The sequence below is a fragment of the Rhinatrema bivittatum genome, chromosome 2 (genome assembly GCF_901001135.1).
Source record: "Rhinatrema bivittatum chromosome 2, aRhiBiv1.1, whole genome shotgun sequence".
Lineage (NCBI taxonomy): Eukaryota > Metazoa > Chordata > Amphibia > Gymnophiona > Rhinatrematidae > Rhinatrema > Rhinatrema bivittatum.
In genome coordinates this window covers 279,233,924-279,260,800 of record NC_042616.1, presented here as the reverse complement: position 1 = coordinate 279,260,800, position 26,877 = coordinate 279,233,924, and the positions used below count along the sequence as shown (strand labels likewise).

The 26,877-nt window shown below is 42.2% G+C and overlaps 1 protein-coding gene across 3 annotated transcripts in view; it reads left to right on the top strand.

The window, feature by feature from the left end:
• Positions 1–26,877, top strand: part of LOC115084556 (cytochrome c oxidase assembly factor 1 homolog) — a 157,300-nt gene that overhangs the window by 7,461 nt on the left and 122,962 nt on the right. The window contains exons 2-3 of one of the 3 annotated variants that reach the window (XM_029589558.1): positions 15,157–15,207; positions 15,350–15,968. The exons of 1 other annotated variant lie outside the window; for it this stretch is intronic. The gene's annotated coding sequence lies outside the window, so the exon portion shown is untranslated. The remainder of the gene's footprint in view (positions 1–15,156; positions 15,208–15,349; positions 15,969–26,877) is intronic. One more of the 3 variants, XM_029589560.1, reaches the window with a different exon arrangement.

The window sequence follows — 26,877 nt, the reverse complement described above, 5'->3', positions numbered from 1 at the left end:
AAAGGTATCACAGCCTCCGAAGATTCCCTTACAATAATGGGAGAGTTGAATGTCTTCTAAGAAAATGTATTCCGGCGTTTAAGAAATGTGCCATTTTATGTCAACCTACATTTATGATTGTTTGTATTTATTTTTTTATCTCTAGGGTTGATATTATTTGTCTCTTTAAGTGCTTGCTCACAGGTCTTGAGGGGAATAAAAGTCCCATGTTATGGATATGTGTGTGTAAAGGGGTTTTCAAGTGTTTTTCTTCTCCTGAAGGAGAGAGACAGAGGAGGTTGGGGTGTCATAGTGCGATTGAAAAATGTCCCTCTCACCAAATGCTCTCCTTTGGCAGCTTTGGATACACTGGTGCCTTTCAGAGCAGGTTAGCCAGGAGTGCAGCAATTAGTGAACCTGGCCTTAAAATTTACAGACTTTTGGTGGAAAAATACTTTTGGTGGAAAAATACTTTGGGGGAAAAAAAAGGCATCCTTTGTAGAGTGGTTTATAAAGTGTTCTCTTAGCGGTGTTAAAATGTGGTTTCACAGATGATCACTTGGATTAAAAGTGAAGCATACTGTACAAATACTTGATGTGACGGATCTCTACACATATTTGTTGTAGGGCTGTATTTTTGCTTTTCACCTGCAGAGGGAGACATTTTCCATGATATTAATGTAATTCTGCCTGGTGTTTACTTCAGTAGCTGAGGATTTAATGTGTACAGTGTAAATGGCTCAGGCTGCAAATAAGGCTCATATACTCTGATGTCAATTCACCCTAGAGTTTTGGCCTTCAGTTGGCGAACAGCAGCCTAATTCCATGTGTTTCTCAAATTTCTACTGCTCTAAAAGGGGATATTTAGTTGCTGTTTCTGGTGTTGAATATCTGAAGCAAATCGTGCATACCCTGTTGGAAGAAGTTAGGCTGCCTGATAAATTGAATAAGTCAAATCAGTGGCTACACCAATTTTGAAGATGGCATCTTTAGATGGGCTAGTGTGTTCTAACTATAATGGATTCTACATCTTTTTTGGCAAAGATGGTAGAAAAAGTTGTTAACTGGGCAAATTACAGCTTATTTGGAGGAAAACAATATTCTGGACTCTTGTTGAAGAGGTTTTTGTAAAACACCATACTGAGACCATTTTAGTAATACCCTCTCTCCAAAGGGTGGCTACTAAAGTGGTCAGTGGTCTTCATTCTAAACTTAAGCATATGGGGGATAGACTTAAAGATGTAAACATGTATAACGATAGAGGAAAGGCAAGATGGAGAGATATGATAAAGACATTTATCATATCCCTAATTCTAGTGACATTGCAATCAGCTTCTTTACGGGCACAAGTTTCAGGGAAAAGGGCAAACCATTCCCAAGAACCTCTGTCATGCTTCCTGTTACTGGCATGCTTAAAGACCACTTGTCCTCTCATCTCTCCACATGAATTTTGTTCTTCCACTTCCCTTGACGTTACTCAAGTGCCATTAACAGTATGAATTTGGTTCCATATTAGCTATTTGGTAGCACTGTCATTGGTACTAGAGTACTCTCTATAGACCTATGGATAATGTAAGATCACTTCTGCCACCAAGATCTCCTCTAGGACAAAAAATGGGTTTGTGTGCTTCCTCTTGCTGGGTTGGTTTCCAGCAGCCTTTGAAGCCTCATTGTCCCTCTGGTCTCTAAAACCTGAGGGCTGTGGTCCTGGCTATTATAATGGGCCATTCTTCAGAGGTCGAGGTCCTCGCAGCCTGCTCAGTCTCCCTGGAAGTGGGGTCTTAAGTTTATAGCTTCTTTTCCTGTTGCCTTGTCCACAGTGCAGCAGAAGGAGTGGGGTGTATGGAAGTTTCTTTTATATACAGTCAGCATGGATATATGTGCTGAAATATGTTAATTATATTTCATGAAAGGCAAGTGTTTTGGTATCAAACTCAACATTGAGTTTCACTAAAACCCAAGCGATTTGGAGAAGTTTTATGGACTATATTTCACCTCATGTTCCATTATCGACTGCTTAAAGTGGGTTCCTGGGAGATCCTGCTGGACAATAAATGCAAGGACGTGGGTTCCTAGGAATTCCTGCTGAATAATAAGTGCAGGGACTGGATTCCTGGGCGCTCTTGCTGTATAATATGCAGGGAATGGGTTCCCGGGCGCTCCTGCTGAATAATATGCAGGGACTGGGTTCCTGGGAACTCGTGGTGTATAATAAGTGCAGGGACCTGGTCTCCATGAGCTCCTGCTGTAAAATAATTGCAGGGATTGGGTTCCTGGGAGCTCCTGCCATATAATAAGTTCAGGGATTGGGTTCCTGGGAGCTTCTGCCATATAATAATTTCAGGGATTGGGTTCCTGGGAGCTTGTGGTGTATAATAAGTTCAGGGACCTGGTCCTCATGAGCACTACTATTTTCAAAAAGAGATTATTGTAATGCGCTTCTTTTAGGTCTCCCAGCATCCACCACAAGACCCCTCCAGTTGTTACAAAATTCAGCAGCCAGAATCCTCACAAACACTAAATTTTCCGAGCACATAACCCCAGTTTTAAAAAATTTACACTGGCTCCCTATTACTTACCGTTCTCAATATAAAACATTATCTTTAATCCATAAAACGTTATACAATGAAAAAATGGAATGGCACACCGCATTACTTCACTTCCATACACCACACAGAAACACAAGATCTGCCAGCAATGGATCTTTACCCATCCCTTCTCCAAAATCAGTCCACCTCAGCTCCGTTAGGCAAAGAGCTTTGTCTATCGCTGGTCCACAACTCTGGAATTTTTTGCCTCAAGAACTTAGAACATAATCTAATACCTAAATATTTTAAAAAGGTATCAAAACTTGGCTTTTCCAACAAACCTTCACCTAGCATCATATCAATTTTACCTTTTTTAATTCATTTTTATATTTTACCTGATTATTAATATTTTATGAATTTTTATGCACTTTCTTTTAGTGTGTAATATTTAATTTCATTCTTAATTCATGAGTTTTATAGTGCAAGATGATATATGAGCTGTTTGTTATTACAGATTTGTACTTTATGATTTTATCATGTTTTATTGTTTTATAATGTTTTTTTCGATTCCTGTTTTGCTTTTCTATTGAATGTTTTATTTGTCATGTAAACCGATGTAATATATTTTTCAACGTCGGTATATAAAAATAAATAAATAATAATTCTCTCAGTTGCCTCATAATTTTTACAATCTACCTTAAGAGGTGCTTAATTAGTCATAGCTTGTGTGATGGAAACCTACTAATATTAAATGTTTCTATAGCACTACAAGAAGTCCACGGTGCTGCACAGACACACATAAGAGACTGTTGCTGCTCATGGAGTTTACAAATGGGTCAACACACAGGACAATTAAAAGGTTTCAGGATATTAATTGTTATAGAAGCTGGTTAAAAACAAGACTATGATTTAAGGAGGAACACTTTTAGGATTTAAAGGCAGCCTCAGAAATGTGGGATTTTAGATGCGGTTAGAAAATAGCCAGAGAGGGTGTATGGTGCAACAATGTAGGAAAGCTGTTCCAGGCATTTGGTACAGTAAAGTGGAAAGTATGAAGCTGGGAATTGGCGATGGAAGAAGATGGCATAGAGAAAAGCAATGTGTCTAATGAATGGAGTTCAGGAAGAGGCATGTATGAATGTAAGAATGTCGGTATATAAAATTTATAATTTTATATATATATATATATATATATATAATATAATATAATAAAAATTATAAATAAATAAATAAATAAATGTAGGGAGGATGAAAGAGGAGAGGTAATGAGCTGCAGAATGAAAGTACTTGTAGGTTATTACAAGAACCTTGAACTATATGCAGAAGTGGATGGTGATCCAATGTGATTTAAGAAGAGGAGCTTTTATGGATATAATGACATTGATGGAAAATACTTTCAGCTGAATTATGAATAGGCTGTGGTGAGAGATGGTTCAGTGGGAGACTTCTGCGGAACAGGTTCCAATAGTCAAAAGCGGAAGGTGATGAGATGCTGGATAAGGGTTTGATATGGTGGTCGAAAAGGCAGGAATGTATTTTGATGATGATGGCATGTTTTAGCAGTGTTTTGAATGTGTGCAGAAAATGAGAGGGAGGATGCGAAGATAACCAAGGTTGTGAGCTTTGGCGGCCAAGAGAAGGACAGTGTTATCTGTAGAAATGCAAAAATAAAGGGTAGGGGAATTGTTTTGGGGAGAGTACGAAGTTCAGTCTTGGCCATATTTAGTTTCAGTTGTTACTGATACATCCAGGCAGCAAACTCAAACAAGCAAGCTGAAATTTGGACCTGATTTCTTGGTGAAATTTCTGGTACAGAAGAGGTAGATGTGGGAGTCATCGGCATATAGATGTTACTGAAAGCCATAGGAGATGAGATCACCAAGGAAATGAGTGTAGAGATGAGGGCCCAGAACAGAGCCATCAGGCATACTGACTGATAGGATAGCAGTGGAGGAGGATCCACTAGAGTAGACTCTAAAGGGACAATTTGTACCTTCAAATCATGCACCTACATTGGCCATGGTATAAATTACTTACAGACATTTGCACCTGCTTTTTCTGCAGGTAACATTTCTTAGAAAAATAACACGAATAGATTATATTTTCAAATTTATGTTCTGTAAAGGTTGGCATGAGTCCTTGGTGCTACAGCGTAGTTGATGCAGCCTCATAGTCAAACCTATGAGATTTATGCCAGCAGCTGGCAAATGCGCCCTGTAGCAGGACAAACGTGAGCTTCACTTATATAAGCCACCTCCCCTGCAGGTTGAACCCTTGGGTTCTGGCAGCTGGCAGGTCTTAGGCACGTCCCTAGGGCAGAGACAAGAGCAAGAGTCCTAAAAGCACACCAGGGTAAGGTCAGGCAGTGGGCAGATGGAGTCAGAGACAGGCCAAGGTGGGGGCAGGCTGTAAACAGACAAGATCAGGTCCAGGCACAAGGTCAAGATCTGGATAGTCAAGCCAAGGGAGGAAGAATACTGAAGATACTGGAAGAGATGAACAAGATAATGCTGGGCAAGGCAGTTTGGACAAAAGAAGCAAGAGAAGATGAGGGGAGCAAAACAAGGCAATGACGAGGCTGGAAAAGGCAAAGCTAGAGAACATAAGGCACGGCAGGAGAAGGCAAGCTGAAGACACAGGAATTCTGGAACGCTGGCAACATGCACTACAAAGCAGGAGACCTATTGCTGAGGTGAGGAACTGCTGCAGGGCCTTGGCTTAAATAGTCCAAGTGACTGACATCATCCGGAGGCATCACTCAGGGCTTCCCGCCACTGCGCGCACGCCTGTGGGAAGGCTGAATCGTGGTGGAATGGAGGTGTAGGATGCTGGGTCCAGCGGCATTCCTGCTGCGCTGAGGCTGGGCTGCGTTTGGGTCAACCGGAAAGATAAGGCAGCATGGGAGGCTGACTCCAGTGGCTTCCAGCTGTGTTGAAACTGAAACTGACAGGTGTCAGGGGTGAGTGCCGCAGCTTGCGAGGCCTACTCATGGGCTGTAGATCTCAACACATGCATTATTTTCTGATCCTTCCCACAGCACGCTGTCAGGAACACCTCCCTTCAATTCAACTGGAAGTTTGCACATTATAAAATCTGGTACTTACTTTTAACTGGATTAAGGGAGGATGATTTTCAGCCAGCCATTTTCCTTTTAAAAAAGTGATGGGAGAAGCAAGAAGAGTACTAGGATAGAACAGTCTCTCAAATCCAAGTGAGTGCAGAATGTCAAGGAATACAGTAGATGGTGATTAATGGTGCTGAAAGCAGAAATAAGTCAAGGAGATTATCAAGTATAGGGCCTTGGCCATGAGGTGGTCACTGGAAGCTTTGGTAAGTGCTGTCTCTTTGGAACAGAGAGGGCAAAACCCATCTTAAAGTGGATAAAGAATAGCTGGAAGGAGGTGAGCATGAATTTAAAATGTTTGAAGTTGGCATAGGAATGGGATTTTAGCCAGAGGCAATCTGTACAATAGCTTCAGAAATGCAGAAAACAAACTCTGGCAAGAGAGCTAAAGTTGGAGATTAGTATGTTTTATAGTGCAGGGGAGGAATGGGGCAAGAGTATCCAAGGCAGAGGAGAGTATGGTGTTATAGGAAAAAACTGTCTTGTTAACAGACTGTCAAGGTTGTGGAAGAGAAAGGAGATGAAATATTAGTTGAGAGGAGACAAGAGTCAATAGCCTGGAGAGTCAGTATTGTGTTGATGGTGACTGGACAAGACTAAGGAGAAGGGTGGTTAAGTGTAAAAGATGTCAGATGATGGTTAGAAAGGGGGAGAACAGGATCCAAGATGGCAACAACTGAGAAGGATCTGTGAGGACTACTGATTTCTTAGATAATTTTACCTTGGTTTCATCTCTTAATGGGTAGGAAGCATAAGGCTAAAATGGGAATGGTTCCAGGTGCGATATCTGCTGCTGGGGAAGCTTCTTTGGACTCGTGGATACTTTCCTTCAATTGCTGAGATAGGGCAAATGAGACCGACAGAAGAGGAGGAGGCACATTAGTGTCTCCGGCTGGAGCCAGTGTCATTCTTAGCCCTGAGGTGAGCGAGATACCTCTGCTGTCTGAGGGGTTTTTATGTTTGAGAGAGCAAGGAATGATGCTCCAGCCGACGAGTTGTTGCCAATGAGGCTGGTAGTTCATCTCCGGCTTAGGAACTAAATGGATTGCTTAATGAGTTGGGTCCTAGGGGATTCTAAACCTGGGGTGCAACACTGGAGCAACCTGGAAGAGGCTGCAGCCATTGAGAGGGTTAGTCGAAGCTCTCTCTCTCAGGCTTGAGATCCCAGCGCTAGTTCTGCTGCCGGCACCAGGGAAGCCCCAAACCCCTCTTCCAGCAAAGTCAGTAACCTTGGTAGACTTGGCATTTTCTTTATCAAGAATGGAGGGGATTTTGGAAGGATGTGTTAGCCAGCTTTGTACTCACCTCAAGTGGCTGCTAAGTTTCAAGAACAAACGAGTGAGCTGAATCTACCCACATTTCAGATAAGTGTATTGACCTCCAAATTATTCTTCATTGTTGAGGGACCACTACTACTTTAATTAAAGAAAATAAATTTCTCACAGGCAGAGTGGAGGCTTTGGAGAGTTTTTTGAAGTATAAAAATCTCAGGGGTCATTTATTGTGCCACCATATTTTACCGCCAGAGTGGCAAAATATCATAAGGGTGTTCCCACGATAAGTGGCCCCTTCCCAGGAAAATATCATGGCTGCTTCCCTGTAATATTTTTATCACGGAAAAATTCAGCAAAAAAAATATTATGAGAAGCCCATGAAAAATGCGCAATGATGTGAACTGGGGATGCTTTTTTTTTTTTTTTGAAAGGAGGAGGACGGGGCATCGCCATGTGACCCTTGGAGCAATATTTAAACTTTTTTTTAATATGATCCACCTTGATAGGCGGTGAGGGGATGGGTAGTGATCTGCCCAGAACCCCCCCCCCCTTTTAAATATCATCACAGGAGCATCAGGATATGCATTAGCAACTCTGTTTGTATTGGTCTACCAGACTATGCTTTAAAGGCTCTGCAGGCTGTCCATAATACTGCCGTTCGATTGATATCAGGAAGAGGCATTCGTGATCATATTTCCCCAAATTTGGCTGATCGTCACTGGTCGCCTGTGGCATTCCAGGTGAAATATCAAATGGCGACTTTGGGCAAATGCTATGTTGCGATTGTACAGTCTCTCCTCTGCTTTACGCTCTTATCACGGAGGTCTTATCGACATTCCAACTATGCATGTGGCACGTCTGGTTGAAACCTGAAAGAGAGCATTCTTGGTGGCTCTTCCTATCTTTTGGAATTCCTTGCTGGTAGATTTGCGCCTTACAGCTTACACAAAAACATTCAAGACCATGTTAAAGACTTTTCTTTATCGTCAGGCTTTCTTAGATTGACAGTGCTTGATACATTATCATCTTTCAGGTGGTTTAATCAGTGCATTGACCTGTTGTTGTTGTTGTTTTTAAGGTATTTTTCATTCTTTTAGCCTATTTTTAATTGTTTTGCGAATCCTGTTTTTTGCCGTTTTGATGTATTTATTATTTATTTATTTTATTGAACAGGTTTTATTGACCGTCGTTTAGTTGCCACTTTCACAACGGTTTACAAACCTTAAGAAAATAAATACATCATTTTTATAATAACATTAAAAGGCATAAAACAAAAAAACAGTCTTAGCACAGGTTATTAACAATAAAAGTAACAGATAAAAGATAAAACAAATAAGAGGTAAAAGCACTGCAGTTATTTTCATGCATCTATACTGTAGGTCTTTTTAAATAACCATGACTGCATGTGCTGTAAGTCGCATAGAGCTTGTCCCCAGGCGACAAATAAATAAATAAGAATAGCGGTCCTGCCCGAAACTGCTAACCTCCAAGGATCGCCTTAGCCGCTCCAATCAAAAGAGAGCTTCAACTAATAATAAATGACCACAATGGCTGGGCAGTGTTCCTTCAGATCCAGAGACCTCAGCTGTTGTACACTTCCTCCTAAACACCACCATTGTATTTGTACTTTTACCTGTGCGTGTCTTGGCATCCCTTTCTTTTGTTAACATTTCTGTTCCTGAGATTGACGTGCCATGTGTGTTGCAAGACTTTGGTACTGATGTACTTTATCGGCTGCAAAATGCTGGGGTTTGCCTTCGTGAGTCCTATGCTGCAAAATCAACTGTTTCAGACACCGTGAAAATGAGAGATGCTAGGAACAAAGGGTGAGCAGCCATATTGGTTTCATGCCCTTATCTTGTAGTGACATTGCACCCTGCTCATGCTCACCCTGGTTTCCTTGTCTTTTTTTTTTTGTATAGAGGAATGGCATCAGAGTGACTTTGCATGTTGGCAAAGGGAAAATGAAATTCATGCATTTTGTAATGAGGCTAATAATTCATCCTGCAGCTGAGAACAAGCCTGGTCCCAGATGCCTCATTATATACTCATCATTACCGTGCAACCTTTGCTCAAGCTTTGAATCCCATTTTTTCCCCCATTTGCTGATCTTTCCAAATACCTATACACCACAGCCTCCTTTCTGACCTCAAATTGAATGAATCAACCCAATCTGTATGTTCTAAGCTGAGCTGTACTTCCTCTTGATTAAAGAAAAATAACTCAGAATTAACCTCGGGGGGAGGGGTATTTTATTAAAGAGTAAGCAGCACATTCTCACTTCCCAGGAAAGTATAAAACATGTCAGCCCTTGGAACGATTATGACCAGGAAAGGTTGTTTCAGCCTGTCACATTTTAGCATTACTTCTATAGCTTCTGAAACACAATGCACGTTTGGAATTGTTATTGACATTACTGTTCTAGAGCATATGATTGTTGTTATCTATATTTTGTACTGATTTTGTGTGCTGTTACATAACACAATCTGAATGGATTTCCAGGGCTCTAGGAGTGGTTCACTATGGGGGAGTGTATTAAACTCCATGCAAACCTGATGTGTTTGCTGGTTTGCTTTTGTTGCGCCTCTTTCTTATTTGCTTTCGCTTTGCCCTCCCTTTCCCACCTCCCCTCACCACTGCCTGTTAAATTAGAAATATGGAACTGCAGGCTCAGCCCAGTTGCAAGTGCTGTGCACTCTCACTCAGAAGGTTCTCGACTTCATTTCCGAATCAATTCTTTTATATCTCCGGTCAGCCAGGACTGGGGATGCTGTAGAGGTAGCCTTCACTGCCCCGGGAAAGGGAAGCAAGTCAAGATCATCAATAAGGGTGACACCTGATGGCTGGATTTGGGACCACTGCTGCAAAGACCATGCTAAGAGCAGTGGGAGGATAAGGGTCTTTTAAAAATAGGGGGAAATCCCCTGGTGGTTGTGAACGAAGGCTGATGGCACCAGAATCCCAGCACTGGTTCCAGCTGAGCTTGACAAGAGAGGAGAAAATACAGGGCCTAAATAAATACATATGAAACTGCAGTAAATAGAGGACTATATTTTAAAACATATGCAAAAATAATGCATAAGAAATGAGAAGCAGAGCAATTGCATCAGAGTGAGTCACAGGATAGCAACTCTAAACCAGCTGTATTCTTGATTATAAACTTGCTACAGATTTTAAAGAATCCGAACTTGGTTGTAGTAAAGATTGGGGGGCTAACGATGGGGCCCCTTGTTGGATCATGACTGTTTGACAAGTGCTCAACCTATTCATTCATTTTTGCTTATTGTTCAGCTGTGCAAAAAGAGAGAGTATTTGAAGGTTCCAGGGATTCAGACGCACATTCAGTCACCTCTGTAGGGAAGTGTCTTAACTAAACTAGAACTAGGAATGTGTGAACAATTTGAAGTCTAGGATTTCTGTCTGTTCTCCTTTGACTGTAATTTTTTTTTATTTTACACAGATCTACTGGGGAAGTCCACCAGAGATTCCCCGGAGAATCTGGAGGAACTCCGGAGTAGGTCTGTGTACTGCGAACAGTTTGCCCTTTGAGAGAAAGCGCAGGCAGGACGATGCGATAAAGATGCGCCCAGCCCAGCACACGGTTTTACTCACGGTTGGCCATGCGTTTTGGGCACGTAATAATAGTATCTGATGCAGCAAGGAGATTAGCACATCTAAAAGATGAAGGCACTATGTTTCTTTTTAGTTTAGTTTTTAACTTGTTGTAATTATATTTTATTATGTTTTTTATGATGTATTGTTTTTTTTTCTTTTATGCCATTTTAGATTAGTTTCGATATTTCATGTAGTTGTTAATGGTTATTTTATGAATGTTTTTATATTTGTTTTATTTGTTATACTCTGTACATTTGATGTAAACCGGTGTGAAGCTACCACGAATATCGGTATGCAAAAATAAATAAATAAATAAATAAATAAATAAATAAAAGACGCACCCTAACAAACGCACACCGGATAGCGCCCATCTCATTTTCCGCCCATTGCAGGAAAGTGCGCCCAAAGGCTGGGCACCCAACACACATCTTTTTACGCCAGAAAATGAATTCCAGCTCTTCAGGCGGAGTTAAATTTACTCACAGTCAAGCTCATGAGAAACAAATAAATCCCTGTGGTCCTTTGTGTTGCAATAAATATGCCACTTGTAGGGTAGGGTTGTTTAGAGAGATTAGTATAAGATTTAGTTATTTGGGGTTAGAACAAAAAATGTATACAGGGAGCAGTGGAGCGGAATATGAGGATTAGCTAGAGAACACCTTAAAAAATTGTGTGTGATTCCTTTCCTTTTGGTAAACAAGACACATTGCAGGTTTCCGCAATTTCATGTTAACGATGCACTTTTGTTAGGAACTTACAATTTAGATGTCCGTGCGCCTGATGCAAAAAACTTTTGAGCACCAAGAAATGCACATTTCTCCTTAGTGCGACCTTTTTGTGTACCGCTCCACTTTCTTTCTCATTTAAATATTGCATTGGGTGCACAGGGGATGTGGATGCACGCGCATTAGTAAAATGGGCGTTCAATATGAGCGCCTGTTTTTGTTGTGGGTGTCTTATTGCATCGGCCTGCGAGCATGAAATGCTGTCGGGGTACGTAGCCTGTTTTGCTCTGGCTTATCAAATAGGTGCTGGCTATTTTAAAAGAATTAACAAACTGTATTTTTATAACTGCTCTTCCATGACTGTGGTGTACCTTGAAGCTGTTTTGGTTTTGACGAATCTACAAACCTGATTAGACCTGCACAGTTGTAGGGGGACTAGGGCGGGAGGTCTTTGCTTTGTATCACCTCGTGAGATTAGAAGAGGGTTGGACTTGATGGACTGCTGGTCTTCTTCCAGCCTAATCCAGATTAGGTAACGGTAATTTGTTTTGTGAGACTTGCGTGGGTACTTATGTGGGGATAGTGGTATTAATGGAAATCCATGACTGTGTGAAGGCCATGGCTGGAACTGGTTTCCTTCCTGTGGTTACTGGCTGTGCTGTAGCTATATGAGCAGCTGCTATACCAAGCATAAATTCAAGTGGCGTCCAGGCACGTTCCTCCCTGCTCTAGGAAGAACTCTTATGGTTATTACTGCAAAGAAGATCGGATGTCGATGTTTCTTAACCGGTGAGGCTTAATTTATCATGACTCCTCAACAAGGTTTTACTGGGCTGCTAAAATGTCTAAGCTGACAGAGGCCTCTCTGACTATCAAGCGTGAATAAGGCCTGCACATCTGACAAGGCAGTTGAGGGGAGAAATGGTGTAGTCATTTGACATATTACGGTTAGTCATGGAAATGAGATGTTTGTTACGCTTGCGAATCACCCGTTAGAATTCATTAATTATGCTATCAGAAATTTTCTATAGCCTGAAGCAAACTTGCACTGAGTGAGCTTCAAAGCCAGGATACAGGAAGTGGTAAAGCCGTGACTCATAGTTGGTGCACGTCCTCCGTGACTCATAAACTCTGAAAACGAAAAGAGAGCAAGGAATAATACAAACCCAATTTATTTTCTTCTGTTTTAATGAATGGTACGCTGAAAATGCAAAGCGATGTAATCTCTTTTCCCTGCAAATAAAAAAAAAAGTGTCATAAAACTTTGAAGGCAATTTTCCAAGGCACTTACCTCAGGTAAACTGACCTGACCTGCGTGCTCTGTTTTGCCCCGCTCAGCTGCCCGCACAAATAACGTGTGCCAGGTACGTGGAATCTATAAGCTTGCATGCCTTGCGGCTGCACATTTTTCAAAGTGAATAAGGCAAGTTGTTTCCTTTTTGAAAACCCATGTAAAGTGCACTATGTTAGCAGCACTCGTGTACTTTGCAGCTCCATGGGCTATTGGAAAATTGCCTGCACTCAATCTGGCTAAAAGTGTGCATGGAGGTTCATAACACACATACTTTAAGCTGAGCTTAGTGTACATACTTTTAGTTGAATGGAATGGAGCCTTTTCCAGGAGTAGACTGTAGCTGGATTGGAAAATAACGCACATCCAGTGGCAGGATTGATTTTTTTCACAGGGCCTGAGGTTAACATAGTTGGGCACTGGGTGGAAAGGGGGATGAACTTTCTCTTTCTCTCTCACAGACACACATGTAGACAAACCTTCAATCTTGCACCCTCTCCCTTACATACCTGCTGGTCAGCAGCAGCTCTGGCACAGCAACCCTTTGCTCGCCCCACTCGGCATCCACCTCTCTCTCTCTCTCTCTGGCAAGTCCTTAGTCCTCCACTCTTTTCCCACTTTTCCTCAATGCCTAGCTTCCCTTTTCTCTAGTCTCCTGTCCAGCTTCTCTCCTCTCTTCTTCTTCCTCTCAGCATCCTCCTTTCTCCCTTTATTATTAAACTTGATATACCTCACATCTAAGTGTTTTACAATAACCCCCCCCCAAAAAAAACCCAAACATCATCACAGTAAGATAACAAACAATCGCTCAACAACTTCAACAATAGTAAACTGTCATACACATAAGCAGAAGATAAATCACAACCACATAGAGCCAGAGGTAACCCAAATTATAACTAAAAAAAAAAAAAAGGGGGGGGGGGGAACCACAGAATCCAATCATAAATCAGTATAGTCAGCAGTGCAGAACAATCTTAAATCAATAGAATCAGTAGTGCAGATCCAATATAAATTTGGATTAAAGGTGTCAGCTGTCGGCGTGTGCAGCAAAGCTGAACTGCCCGGTCAGTTTGATCATTCACCTCATCCAGTGAAACTATTTGTGCAATTTTTTTTTTTTTTTTTTTTTAGGATTATTTAGTTTGAAGCATATAAAAAATTCAAACAATCCTGATGTTCAAACTCTTGAAAATGCCCGACACGGCCAATGTTTCGCTTAACCAAGCTTCATCAAAGGTAGAAACATATACATTCAGAAAATCATCAGGCTGTCATCTATAATGTGCAGAAACCAGAAGTCATAAACAATGTTCAAATAATAGTCCCTACTTTCTTCTTAGTACAATTATTAGAAATTGCTTTAACAAAAAATGTTTTTGCTTTTGGCAAACAATTTTACCATCAGATTTGTGGCACTGCCATGGGTGCCACCATGGCCCCTGATCTAGCTAATCTATATATTGGTACCTTTTTGAAGATCGTTTTTTGAAGGACCATCCTTTTTAGACCACGGATCATGGGGTGGAAGCGATAGATGATATTTTTGTTTTGTGGAGGGGTACGGTGGCATCTTTTGATGAATTTTTGATCTGGCTCAATTCTTTAAATTGTCTTCTTCGATTTACTGCTAATATGCAACAATATACCATACTGTTTCTGGATGTCATGGTTCATAAGATGAATTTTGGCTTTTCCACTACTTTGTCAGTTCCAACACCCTCTTACATTTTGCCAGTGCATATCCACGCCCTTTAAAAGAAAGCCTGCCGGTTAGTCAAGTTTTACGACTTCAGCATGCAGCACATGGGAAGAGTGATGGAATTTTGGACAGAGGATATCCAAAAGCTAGCATGTGGAAGGCTTTTTTTTAAAAGCTAAATATAGCCATCGTGAACGGTTATTTTTGCCATACTCTATAGAAGTACATCTTGTGTCTTACCTTTCTCTCCTCAGGACCATGAAGTATGGGCTTCTATTTTATGTCACTGACATATTTTACAGACTCATGATGCTTTTAGAGACTAACCACTCATCACAAACATTTCAGGGCAATAATTTGCGAGACCTGCTGGTCCATTCGGATTTTCCAACATGCATGTGCCCTGAGTTTGGCTTTATCAACGGTTCCCACAGTCCATGTGGTGATTGTTTAGTCTGTCACATATCCATGCACATGTCAGTGTTTGTTGTACGTGCTACAAATCACACTATCAAACTTAATCATGTCACTCCTATACATCATCAGTAGTAATCTATTTAATTGAATGTCCTTGAAAGAAGGTTTATGTAGGGAAGGCCATGCAGATGATTAAGACTAGGAAATTGAGCATTGTTCTGCTCTCACATATTGTCGTGTTATTGCCCCGCTGGTTGCCCATTGTGATGAACAGCATCACCTGTTTAATGATTTACGTCTTTGTGTGATTGACCAACTGTCTGCTCAGTGGCCTGGTGGTGATGTGAATCTCAGACTTAAGACCGGAACAGCGATGGATTTATAAATTGAAATCTGTCATTCCCACAGATCTTAATTTTGAAAGTGATTTAAGTGATTTTTTTCAAGATGATCATACGCCTCGTACGTCATTGTTGGTGCGTCACTAATTACCTTGTTTTTCAGGTGAATACTCGTCATTCGCACAGTTTACGTTGTTATCAACGCTATAAGGAGGTCTGTGTTCTCTCGGTTTTGTGCTTTTGAATTGCTGAGACCCATTCGTCCTGATATATGGTAGATTTGGGCTTGCAGATAAGTACATTCTTTTACTATTATTTGAGCATTGTTTATGACTTATGGTTTCTGCGCATTATAGATAACAGGCTGATGATTTTCCGAATGAATGTTTCTACCTCTGATGAAGCTTGGTTAAACAAAACACCGGCCATGTCTGCTGTTTTTCAAGAGTCTGAACACCAGGACTGTTTAAATTTTTTATATGCTTCACACTAAATAATCCTAAAAAAAAATTGCTCAATTTTTTTTAATTGCACTGGATGAGGTGAATGATTGAACTGACCAGGCAGTTCAGCTTTGCTGCACACGACGACAGGCTTGCTGACATCTTTAATACAAATTTATATTTAATCTGCACTACTGATTCTATTGATTTAAGATTGTTCTGCACTGCTGACCACACTGATTTATAACTGTATTTTGCTTTTCCCCCCTTTTTCATTTTGTTTTGATACAAATACACACTACATAATTAAATAATTCTAAAATGAACTCAGTTGACCCTACTAAGTTCTTTCTACAAGAGATCATTAGCCACACCAGATCATAAGAAATTAATCTATGAAAATCATGATCACATTACACTTATTGTTAAATGTGTAAGGAAAAAAAACAGTTTTGAGTTTTTTCTTTCAGGTATCATGTTCACTGCAGATATCAAAAGACAAGGAATTCCACAAGATTGGGGCTTGGAAATTGTGAGGATAACTTTAAAACAGCTGTGCGTATGCCCGTATATGCATGTATAGGGGCGCATGAAAATCTACTCCTGTAGTTTATAACCTGTGGGGTAGATTTTATAAATTTACGTGCGCGTGTACTTTTGTTCGTGCACCAGGCGCGAACAAAAGTACGCTGGATTTTATAAGATACGTGCATAGCCGCGCATATCTTATAAAATCCGGGGTCGGTGCGCGCAAGGGGGTGCACATTTGTGCAACCTGTGCACGCTGAGCCCGGCGCGCGCTGTCTGTTCCCTCCGAGGCCGCTCCGAAATCGGAGCGGCCTCGGAGGGAACTTTCCTTCCACCTCCCCTCACCTTCCCCTACCTAACCGACCCCCCCCAGCCCTATCTAACCCCCCTACCTTTGTTGGCAGATTTACGCCTGCCAAAAGCAGGCGTAAATCTACGCACGCCAGCGGGCTGCTGGCGCGCCATCACGTGACCCAGCGGCTGGTCCGGAGGCCTCGACCACGCTCCCAGGCCTGCGTCACGCCCCCGACATGCCTCCTGCCCCACCCCGAAATTTGTGCCGCCCGCCCGACACGCCCCTTTGCAAAGCCCAGGGACTTACGCGTGTCCCGGGGCTTGCGCGCGCCGCCAAGCCTATGCAAAATAGGCTCGGCGCGCGCAGGGGGGGTTTGGGATAGGTTTTCGGGGGGGGGGTACGCGCGGATACGCGCGTACCCCTTTGAAAATCTACCCCTGTGAGTTTATAGTATCTGCAGGATATAAAATACGCGCAAATGTACCCAGCAACCTGCGCAGCTATGTGTAAAAACAAAAAAACCCTCACAAATACATATTGCACTTTTCTGGATAATTTCCGACTTAGCCAGATAAGTTTTAAAAGCACTGTTTATTCGGCTAAGTGAGATAGCCAGATTTGTCTTAAATAGTGCTACTTTTCTGGATAAGTAACTCTATTGAGACTTATCCATCTATTTGATTTAGCTGGATAAGTAGCACTTTTCAGGCTTATCTGGGTAAGTCGCAGCAAAGCTTTTACTTAACTGGATAAGTCCAGAACTTATCTGGATAAATGTCATGCAACTACTATATTCACATAGTTTTACTTCTAACTTTAAAAATATACATGTGGAGATATTTTCTGTGCAATTTACACACATTTACCCCTTGTAAATTGGATTTTATGCATGTAAGTCAGGAGATTTTTCTAACATGTTCATGGCAATGAAATTATGAGTGTTACCAATTAGTCTACCAGTTCACCCATCCTGGCTCTTCAGCCTCAACTCCCAGACACCCCCCCTCCAGTCTAGTCAGTATTTTACTTTTAAGACATTTAAAATCACTTTCTCTAGATAAAGAGCAGGTGTAAATATAAGCGAGTAAGCTGCCAAATCTATATGTGCAAATTTCTTATAAGTTAACAACTTACATGCATAAATGTTGGCCGCGCCTAGTAACATTCCTGCACCATCCCTTTTTTACAAACACAGATTTACTTGTGCACCTTTACTTACGCGTGTGTGTTGTAGGTTTCTAAAAATACATATATGTGTGAGTATATGCTATTTATATTCATATATGCTGATTTTATGTGCACAACTTTTGAAAATTCAAATTTAAAAGTGATAGAGTGTGTCTATTCCAATCTTAAAACGGACACTATGGGCCGGATTTTAAAAGGGTTACACGCATAAGTTATGCACGTAACCCTTTTAAAACCCCCCTGCGCGCCGAGCCTATTTTGCATAGGCTCGGCGGCGCGCGCAAGTCCTGGGACGCGCGTAAGTCCCGGGGCTTCACTAGGGGGTTGTGTTGGGGGGCGTGTCGGGGAAGACGTGTCATTCGGGGCGTTCTGGGGGGCGTGGTGCCGGCCCGGGGGCATTTCGGGGGTGTGGCCGAGGCCTCCGAAACGGGTCCCGGGCTGGGGAATCGCGCGCCAGCTACACCTGCTTGTGGCAGGAGTAAATTTTAAAACACAGGTGGGGGAGGGGTTTAGATAGGGCCGGGGGGGTGGGTTAGGTAGGGGAAGGAAGGGCAAGGTGCGGGGGAGTGGAAGGAAAGTTCCCTCCGAGGCCGCTCCGATTTCGGAGCGGCCTCGGAGGGAACGGGCAGCACGCGCAGGGCTTGGCGCGCGCAAGGTGCACAAATGTGCACCCCTTGCACGCGCCGACCCCGGATTTTATAAGATACGCGCGGCATGGATCCTTTTAGAGAGAAAAGACACCTAAAACAAAATAGGAGATACAAACTCTCAACATAAATGTCCCTGAACTAATAAAGATAATAGACATGATCCCCTAGGCTTTAATTTGCAAACCATACTTACCAGAAAGTTTTAGTCTTGTTCCTATAGCAGCTGCATACAAAACTCCAGTCTAGGTATTGTGCTCATAATATCCCTAGTGAAGACTGCAAGATCTGGATTGAAAGGTCAGAGAGAAGATCAAACCAATCATGGCCAGATGATAATCAACCCACTCCGCCACACAGCAAGACAGTCAGGTGTTAATGTTCTCTACAATGATAAAGCTTAAGCTTCAAAATGCTCTCCTTGATTGCTTAAAATTCCTCACCCATTTCACACTGGATATCATTAACACTTGAGCCAAGCTGTGTGATGATGATCGGGTGGAGAATTGCCATTCTTAAGCCTATTTCTAATTAACTCATGTAGGTATTATGAACCTTCTTTTAACATGCCAAAATCAAAGAACGTACACATGTATGGCATGAATCTTAATTGCAATGTGCACAAATCAACGAGCATGCATATATCGGCCATCAAGTGTAATTGCTATACAAACAAATTAGCTGGCGTACACATCTCACTTTCTATCTTAATTAGCAGTGTGCACATGTGCCGCATCAATTTTAATGACCCGCGACTCCTATGCACACAGATCAGACCCACCTGTGCGCGTTATGTTCACGGGTAGGGGCACAAATTACGCTGCCTACAAAAGTATCTATTGCCCCATTCACTGTCCTACTTGCACCATGACTCAGGTATATGGAGCAATGATTAGGAAGCCTAATGTCCTACCAGCTGAGGTGGACATGCTTGTTGAGCATGTCATGCAGTACCAGAATCTGCTGTACGATCCCCAGTCCAAAGGGATGGGTGCCTACAGCAAGGAACAGATCTGGAAGCGGATCAGGCATCCACCACAACCGTAGCATTGAGGAGCTGATGCACAAGTGGTGGGACCTGAGGAGACATGTCAAGTAGCAGCAGGCCAGGAGGATTGCAGGGGGAGAAGGCAGCCAAATCAGCTTCACACCCTCTGAACAGCTGGTGCTCAGCACCTTATCTGAAGCAGCTGTGGGTGGAGTTGGGCAGCTAGACACCATGCAATTTCTATGGCAGGAAGGTGAGCATTGTTTTTTGCATTCTAAAAATAGGCTATGTGTACAGATATCCATCAGGCACTTCTTTATAAACGAGACAGTACAGCCTTATTAAACATAATGGCATAGTAAATTTGCTCATGTATGCAATGCAAAACATTATTGGTTACATCTCTGCCTATCTGTATGTATACAGTACAGAGCAATGGAGAATAGAATGTAGAATTGTATGTCATCAGTATACAAGAAGAAAATGATTCCTAAATCCACCAGTAATTTACACAGTAGAAGCATATAATTATTGAATAGTGTTGCTGAAAGGGCTGAGCCTTGAGGGGGACACCTGTATCAATATGGAAGGTATCAGATATGTGATTGTCCAATTTGACTTGGATTGTTCTGTTAGATAGAAAGGAGGAGAACCATCTGTGAACACTACTGTCAATTCCAATGTTGCTCAGTTAATGGCATAGCAGTGTATGGTCCACGTGTCAAAGGCGTCTGCTAAATTGATTAGCACAAGAAAATAGGATTCATCAGCATCAAACCTTCGTAGAAGAGAGTCCATAAAGGAGAGGAGTAAAGTCTCAGTTGAATGGTGTTTCCTAAATCCAAATTGAGTTGGGAAAATAATATCTTGATCTCCCAAATGATTCACAAGTTGAGATAGCACAACCTTTTCCAGTACTTTAGATATAAAAGACAAGTTGGATATGGACCTATAGTTGTCCCAGTCATTGATTCTGCCGGTTTTGTTTTTCAGGATTGGCTTTATCACAGCTTGCTTTATCCCAGGTGTATAATTCCTTCTGAGAGAGAGCGATTAAGGTTATTATTGTGGGAATGATTATGCTGTGCACTTGTTTCAAGGAACTGGCTGAAATTGGAACACGTGGGTGAACAGAAGGGTTAATTTTAGCAGTGATTTGACTGATTTCAAGATTAGTTGCTCTGTCGAACATAGACCACTTAACCAGCCATGTGGATCTTCATTTTTGTGGAAGAAACAGATAGATAGGGAACGGAGTTTTCAATCTATTGATTTTTGTCTAAGGATGTGGTGTATTCATTGCAGGTGACCTTTGAGAAGTTATAGTTTCTCGGGATGGAGGATGATGGCTCCTGAATTAAATATTTAACAACATCAGAGAGTAATTTAGAATTGAAAATTACCCCGTGAATCTGTTTAGCATAGTATTCTTTTTTTGCTTTATTTGTTAGCGCATGGCATTTTGTTAGAGGGGATTTGTATTTCCCTAAGGATTCAGGGGATGGGCATTTCTGCCATTTTTTTTTCTAATTTTGTAAGGTTCTATTTAGTGCGTCCTAGATCATCATTGTACCAGAGTTTCTTAGGTTTAGAGTTATTCTTTTCTTTGTTAATAGTTTTTGTCTGGACAGGACTGAGTTCTTCAACTATTTCTTTGACAATCTTATACCAGGAATCAAATACTGCAGAGGCATTGGCTTTATTTATTTCAGGGAGTTTATTTTTATTGATTCTGGAAGTACTTCCGTTTCTATCTTTTTCCTGAAGGTAAATGTATGTTTATCCTTCTATACTTTTATGAATTTGGTTGAGGAAGTGTTGCGATGTGGACCCTTGAACCGAAGGGGGTTGACGCTACCAGGAGAGGGGGATTCCCTCCGCGGGTCCCCGCTGTTGACAGGCGGCGTAGACTGGTGCAGAGACCCAACTGGATCTTCACCACTACCAACCCTCGTTCCCCACAGGTTGAACCCTTGGGTACCGGGGCCAGCTGGACTTAGGCACGGGTCTCTGGGCGACAAATCCAGGAGGACGACAGGTGAAAGCAGAATCAGATGGGCCAAGGTCAGGGGCAAGCAGCAAACAGACGGAATCCAGAAGAACCGTCCAAGGAACAGGGAAAGCGGGTCTGGGAGCCGGGCAGAAGAAGGCGGGGGCAAAGGCTGGAACAGGAGAAGCAGGAACACTGAAAAGCAACTAGCAGGCTCAAGTAGCATGACCTGTTGCTGAGGCAAGGTTTGGGCAGCAGGGGCTGCCTTAAGTAGGGCCTGCTGCTGATGTGAGCATCCCGCCGTGGCCCTTTTTAAGTCCTGTGGCAAGCCGTGCACGCCTAGAGATGGGCAGAGCAGGCAGCGAGGCGGGGGCAATCCTGCTCCCTTGCCGTGCGGGGAAGAAGTGATGGAGGTGGCTCCGGGATGCCGCAAGGAGCATAGGGCTGGCTCGGGGGGGGGCGGTAAGTGTGGCTGGCTGCGTGGTCCCGCGGCCGGCCATCACAACAGGAAGGTTATTTCCGCCTTTATAACTTGGTGATCAGACCAGGATAACATGGTGTGAGAAGTATTGATTTAACACTTACTAGTACTGGCAAAAGTTAGGTCTAGAATATGCCTCGCTTTATGAGTGGCTTTGGAAAGAACTTGGGACCATCCCATGGCTTCCATTGTTTCTATGAACATTTCACATGCTAAGGTTCTCGGTGTTTTATCTACATGTAGGTTAAAGTCTCCTGCAATTAAGGATTTGGGAAAATCTTGGCAAATAATTCAATTAGTGGTGAGCAATCATTTTGTAATATACCTGGTGGTCAACATCAGTCTTAAATTTATTTGTGGAGATTTTAGAATTGCTACCTCATGGAGAGGGTTAATCTCTACTTTGTAGGGAACTATCTTAAGCTCTTTTTTACAAATTATTATAAACCCCCTCCTTTTTGTTTAGGTCTTGTCAGTGGGTGAGTAGTGGGCGGGCTTTAGGTGGGCCAGCCGACATGGTGCTCCTCGGGAGGGGAGCATTGTCAGCGCATCCTCTGTGCTGCCAGTTCCGGTGTGTGGGGCAGGTCGGATAGGCCAGGTAGGCCGTGTGTCCCCACTGCCACAGAGATCTTGTCGATGGGCGGGCTGTGGAAGAGCCAGCCGATGCGGCACCTACCTCTCCCTCTTCATTCTGGGATGTAAGCATCAATAGCACGTCCTCTGCCCTGCTGGTTCCGGTTCCCGCTGAAGCAGTGTCTGAAAGTGATCACGTCTTCTAGTAGAGGGAGATATTTTATCAATGATAAAAAAAAACAAAACGCAGATCCTAAGGTGCATGATGTACTCAAGCCAATGTTCAACAAGAGGAGCATTTTCATGTGAATGACGTAAGCAGGATTAGTGTTCATAGATCCCGATGTAGTTTTCTGAAATGCGGTCCGTGTTGGGGGACCGCCAATGTGTTCTTTAATGTTGAATTGACTATTGTTGGAACTATAATAAACTCTTTGTGTGAACAGCCTAAACTGTTAGCCATTAAAACTTGTTCCCTTACCTTTGATTTTCACTAACACTGGCAACCAATATAGTTTCTGAAGAATTGGCATGACATGGTGGGGGGTGTTTTTTGGGTTTTTTTTATTTGTTTTTTTATTTGTTTATTGAAGTTTTCGAATATACAAAGAATAAACTTTGTACAGCAACATTTAGAGAGAAAAAAATAAGGAAAAAAGAAAAAAAGTAAATTAATACAAATCTGTTCTCTCTATGTAATAATCAACAATCATGGGGGTGGAGAATCAGAAACCAAAGAGGAGAAAGAAAAAGAAATAAATATGGTAACTGGTAGCATGAATTCAATCTCCTAATATAACATAATAATATAAGAAGATTATGGGTTAGGAGTAGGATTGGCCCTTCTAGTTAGCAAAAATTCTTTTAATTGATCAGGATCAAAGAAAATAAAAGTGTTAACACCTAATTTAGCTACACATTTAGATGGATATCTTAACAGAAAAGAAGCACCTATGTCTAAAACTTGAGAATGCATAGAAAGAAATGTTTCGTCGATCCTCAGTCACCTTGGCTAGGTTAGGAAAAATTCTGACCAAGCCTCCTAAAAAGAAAACATTAAAATTCTGAAAATAAGACTTCATAACTAAAGAAACATCCTGCGGGTGGGAAAGAGAGATAAGCAATATAGATCTATCAGTCACCTCAATATTGGAATTCTCCAAATAAGTTAAATTCAATAAATTATTACTAGATTGAGACAAAACTTCCTGATTAATAGAAGACTTAAAAGGTAGAAAAACAAGTTTATCTATTGAGGGACATCAAAAAAATAATGCCGAACCATTAAATGGGGCAATTCACCTATTATTCTGGGAAAATTCAATAACTTCAGATTCATATGCTTAGCTTGGTTTTCCAAATGTTCCGTTCTTCTGGAGAGGGCAAAACCTCACGAATTATAACAGCATTAGTACTTTTGATACTTTCCACGTCACTCTCCAGGGAATGCAAATTCACAGAATGTTCCTGCAGGATATTCGGTGATCTGAAGCAACCTTATCAAGCTTAGAAGAAACTTCCTCCACCCGCTGGGAATGAGTAGAGAAAGTTTGGGATAATCCCACTATCAAATCCCACAAAGAGTCCAGGGTAACCACCGCGGGTTTAGAAATTAAGGGGGGAACCTTAATCTCATCGACTGATGTAGTTTCAGCCTCTGTAGAGATGGAATCAAAGCTGAAATCCCAGATTCGCCTTTCATGGGAGGTGAGCACAACGATGGTATGAGGCTCGACCCCGCTCCGGGTGAGAAACCGACTGCACCTTCCTCACAAGGCACAGAAGTGAGGTCATCAACTTGCACCGCTGCTGAGTCGGGACCCGCCTGGGAGAAAAAGTCCAATGGGGAGCATTCTTCGGCAAGGCGAATCTGGGATTTCAGCTTTGGATTCCATCTCTACAGAGGCAGAAACTACATCAGTCGATGAGATTAAGGTTCCCCCCTTAATTTCTAAACCTGCGGTGGTTACCCTGGACTCTTTGTGGGATTTGATAGTAGGATTATCCCAAACTTTCTCTACTCATTCCCAGCGGGTGGAGGAAGTTTCTTCTAAGCTTGATAAGGTTGCTTCAGATCACCAGAAAATCCTGCAGGAACATTCTGTGAATTTGTGTATTTTATGTTAAATGTACACCGTTGTGATGGTCTTTTCAGACTGATGTAACGGTATAGAAACCTAAATAAACTATGACATGGTTGTATTTTCTAAGGCCATAGATTTATTTTTTTATAGATAAGTTTAGTTGTAGTGTTATGTAAGATTTGTAACTGTTTTAACTGAATGAAAAGCAGATCCTGATAGACAATGTTACAATAGTGGGTTTGTGATAGAATCAATGCATGTATTGGAACATGTAGACCATGACTCTCCATAAAGGGCTGAAGATGTTGTATGTACCTTAAAGAAGAAAGTGAAGTCTCATCCAGGGAAGACATTTGTTGGTGCATGTTTTAATCCCAAAGTGCAGAGTACTTCTTTCAAAGGAATTTCTGTACTTTGTATGCAAGGGGCTGTTGTTAAAGTGTTGTTTGATTTAGAAATCCATAAAGATTCTGATTTTCCAAGATTTACTTTGTTTGAGTGTATAGCCATTGCACTATTCTGTCTGTCACACCGGGAGGGTAGTCAGCCCTTGTGCCACTGTGCTTCCTATCTTGTGCAAGGACAAAATAGGTCTTAACAGGCAGCGGCTGATGTATCACAGGAGTGGGTCTTCTGCCTAGCAAACTACCTCCCCCTCACCCCGGGTTGAGCTCTCAGGTTCTGGTGGCCGGCAGGACTTTCCTATTGTGATCCAAAGGTGGTAACAGAGGCTAGACTTCTGGCTGAGCTGAGCGAGGTCAAAGTCTAGTCTGAGGTCGATATGAGAAAAGCAGGTACAAGCACCAGGGCAGTCAAAAGCAACAGAGAGTGGAACAGGGAACCACAGGACAAGAAGCAGGAATATTGAGGGCGCACAAAAACACGCTGGGCAACTAGCACTGCTAAATAAAGCAGGACCTGTTGCGAGCCTCCCTTTATACTAGGCAGCATGTGATATCATCTGAGCATATCACAGGAAGTCCTGCCAGCAGGACCTATAAAAGGGCTGAAGAGCTGCAGGAAGCTGAGCCATGTTCTTTGGTGTAGCAGGATGTTGGAGGCGCTTCAGACCAGAGGTGAGGGGGCGTTACACTGTCTAAGCGGAGATTAAAAGCTTGAATCTCTTTGGATGCTATGACTTGAATGTTATCGGCAAAGACAACCAACTCTACCCACGATCTTGAACAAGAGTGGCAAGTGGTTACCAAATACAAATTAAAAAAGAAGCGGAGCAAGAATTGACCCTTACGGGACTTCACAGAACAATGGCTTTGGCTCTGATTTATTCAGCCCTCCAACTAACTTGGAAAGTCCAGTCACTCAACCCTTTCTTATAGTAGAGTCTTTGAACAAGAAGTTCATGGTTGATGGTGGTGTATTCTGCTCAGCATATCAGCATCACTCCAATCTCTTCTCCCCCCCCTTTTTTTTTTATTGTCCAGCATCCTCTCTCCCCCCCCCCCCCCCGCTACATGCCCAGAATCCTCTCCCACTTTCTCCCCCACCACACCCTCACCTGCCCTGCATCCTCTCCACAAATCCCCCTTCCACCCAGCTTTCTGTCTCTAGCCCCTGCATCTACACAGCATTCCTTCCCTTTTGTCTTGTGGTACCACAGCAAAACCTTCAGAAAAAGCTTAAAAACCTGGCTATTCAAGCAAGCCTATCAAATAGAGAAGTGAAATAGTGAAGCCGGCGAAGTGAGAGGTACGAACAAATAATGTGTGTAGCTGTATATTTTATTTTACTTTATCTTCTAGTTCATCACTATAAGATAAAGTGACACTTTTTAAAGTGAGCATTGTTTTAAAACTGAAAACTCCTGGACAGTATTGTATCACAAACCAATTATATTGTTTAGAAAACTATGTACCGAACCATTATGGCACCTGTGGAAATGTAATATATTTCAGCATCCTTATTTTATGTGCCCCATTTTAAACCGTTGTGACGGACCCTTCTTAACGACGGTATAGAAAAGATTTAAATAAATAAATACCATGCCTTAAAAGTGGGTGGGTAGCACCTGAAGGTATCCAAGGGTTTTGCTGCCTCTTTCCCACCAAACTTGTGATGCCCTAAACAACTGCCTAGTTTGTTTAATGGAAGAACTAGCCTCGGCCCAATTCCAACACTTTCTTTTCCCCCACTCACCCCCTCCCCCACTTCTGAGGCTGCTCTCCTCTCTGGCCCATGTGGCCTGATATTCAGCTACCACAGCCAGCTCCCCTTTTCTCTGGGCTGCTGCCTCTTTCTCCTTCCGGCTGAAATGGGCAATGACAGCATCTTCTTCCAGCTGCGTGGACCATTGACTTTACCTCCATCTGGCCAGAGTCCAAAGTGGATGGGCCCTGATGCTCATAAATCGCACATTATTTTCCATAGAAATGTTACCAGCATAGTAACTATACTCATATTCTGAAGAACCTGTAGAAAGTGAAAGGAAATGTGTGAGAATTTTAAGTTACTGATCACTTGTAAAATACAATATCGGTGTCTATCAATTGTTTAGATAAAGAGGTTAAAAAAAAAAAAAAAAAAAAGAGCAGATGTAAAAGCCTGGGGATACTTTGTATCCGAGGCAATTTTCGGAGGGAAAGTACACACATACAAGATCCAGTTTTGCGCCTGGATGGACAGTTTGAAAATTGGCATTATGTGTCTAGG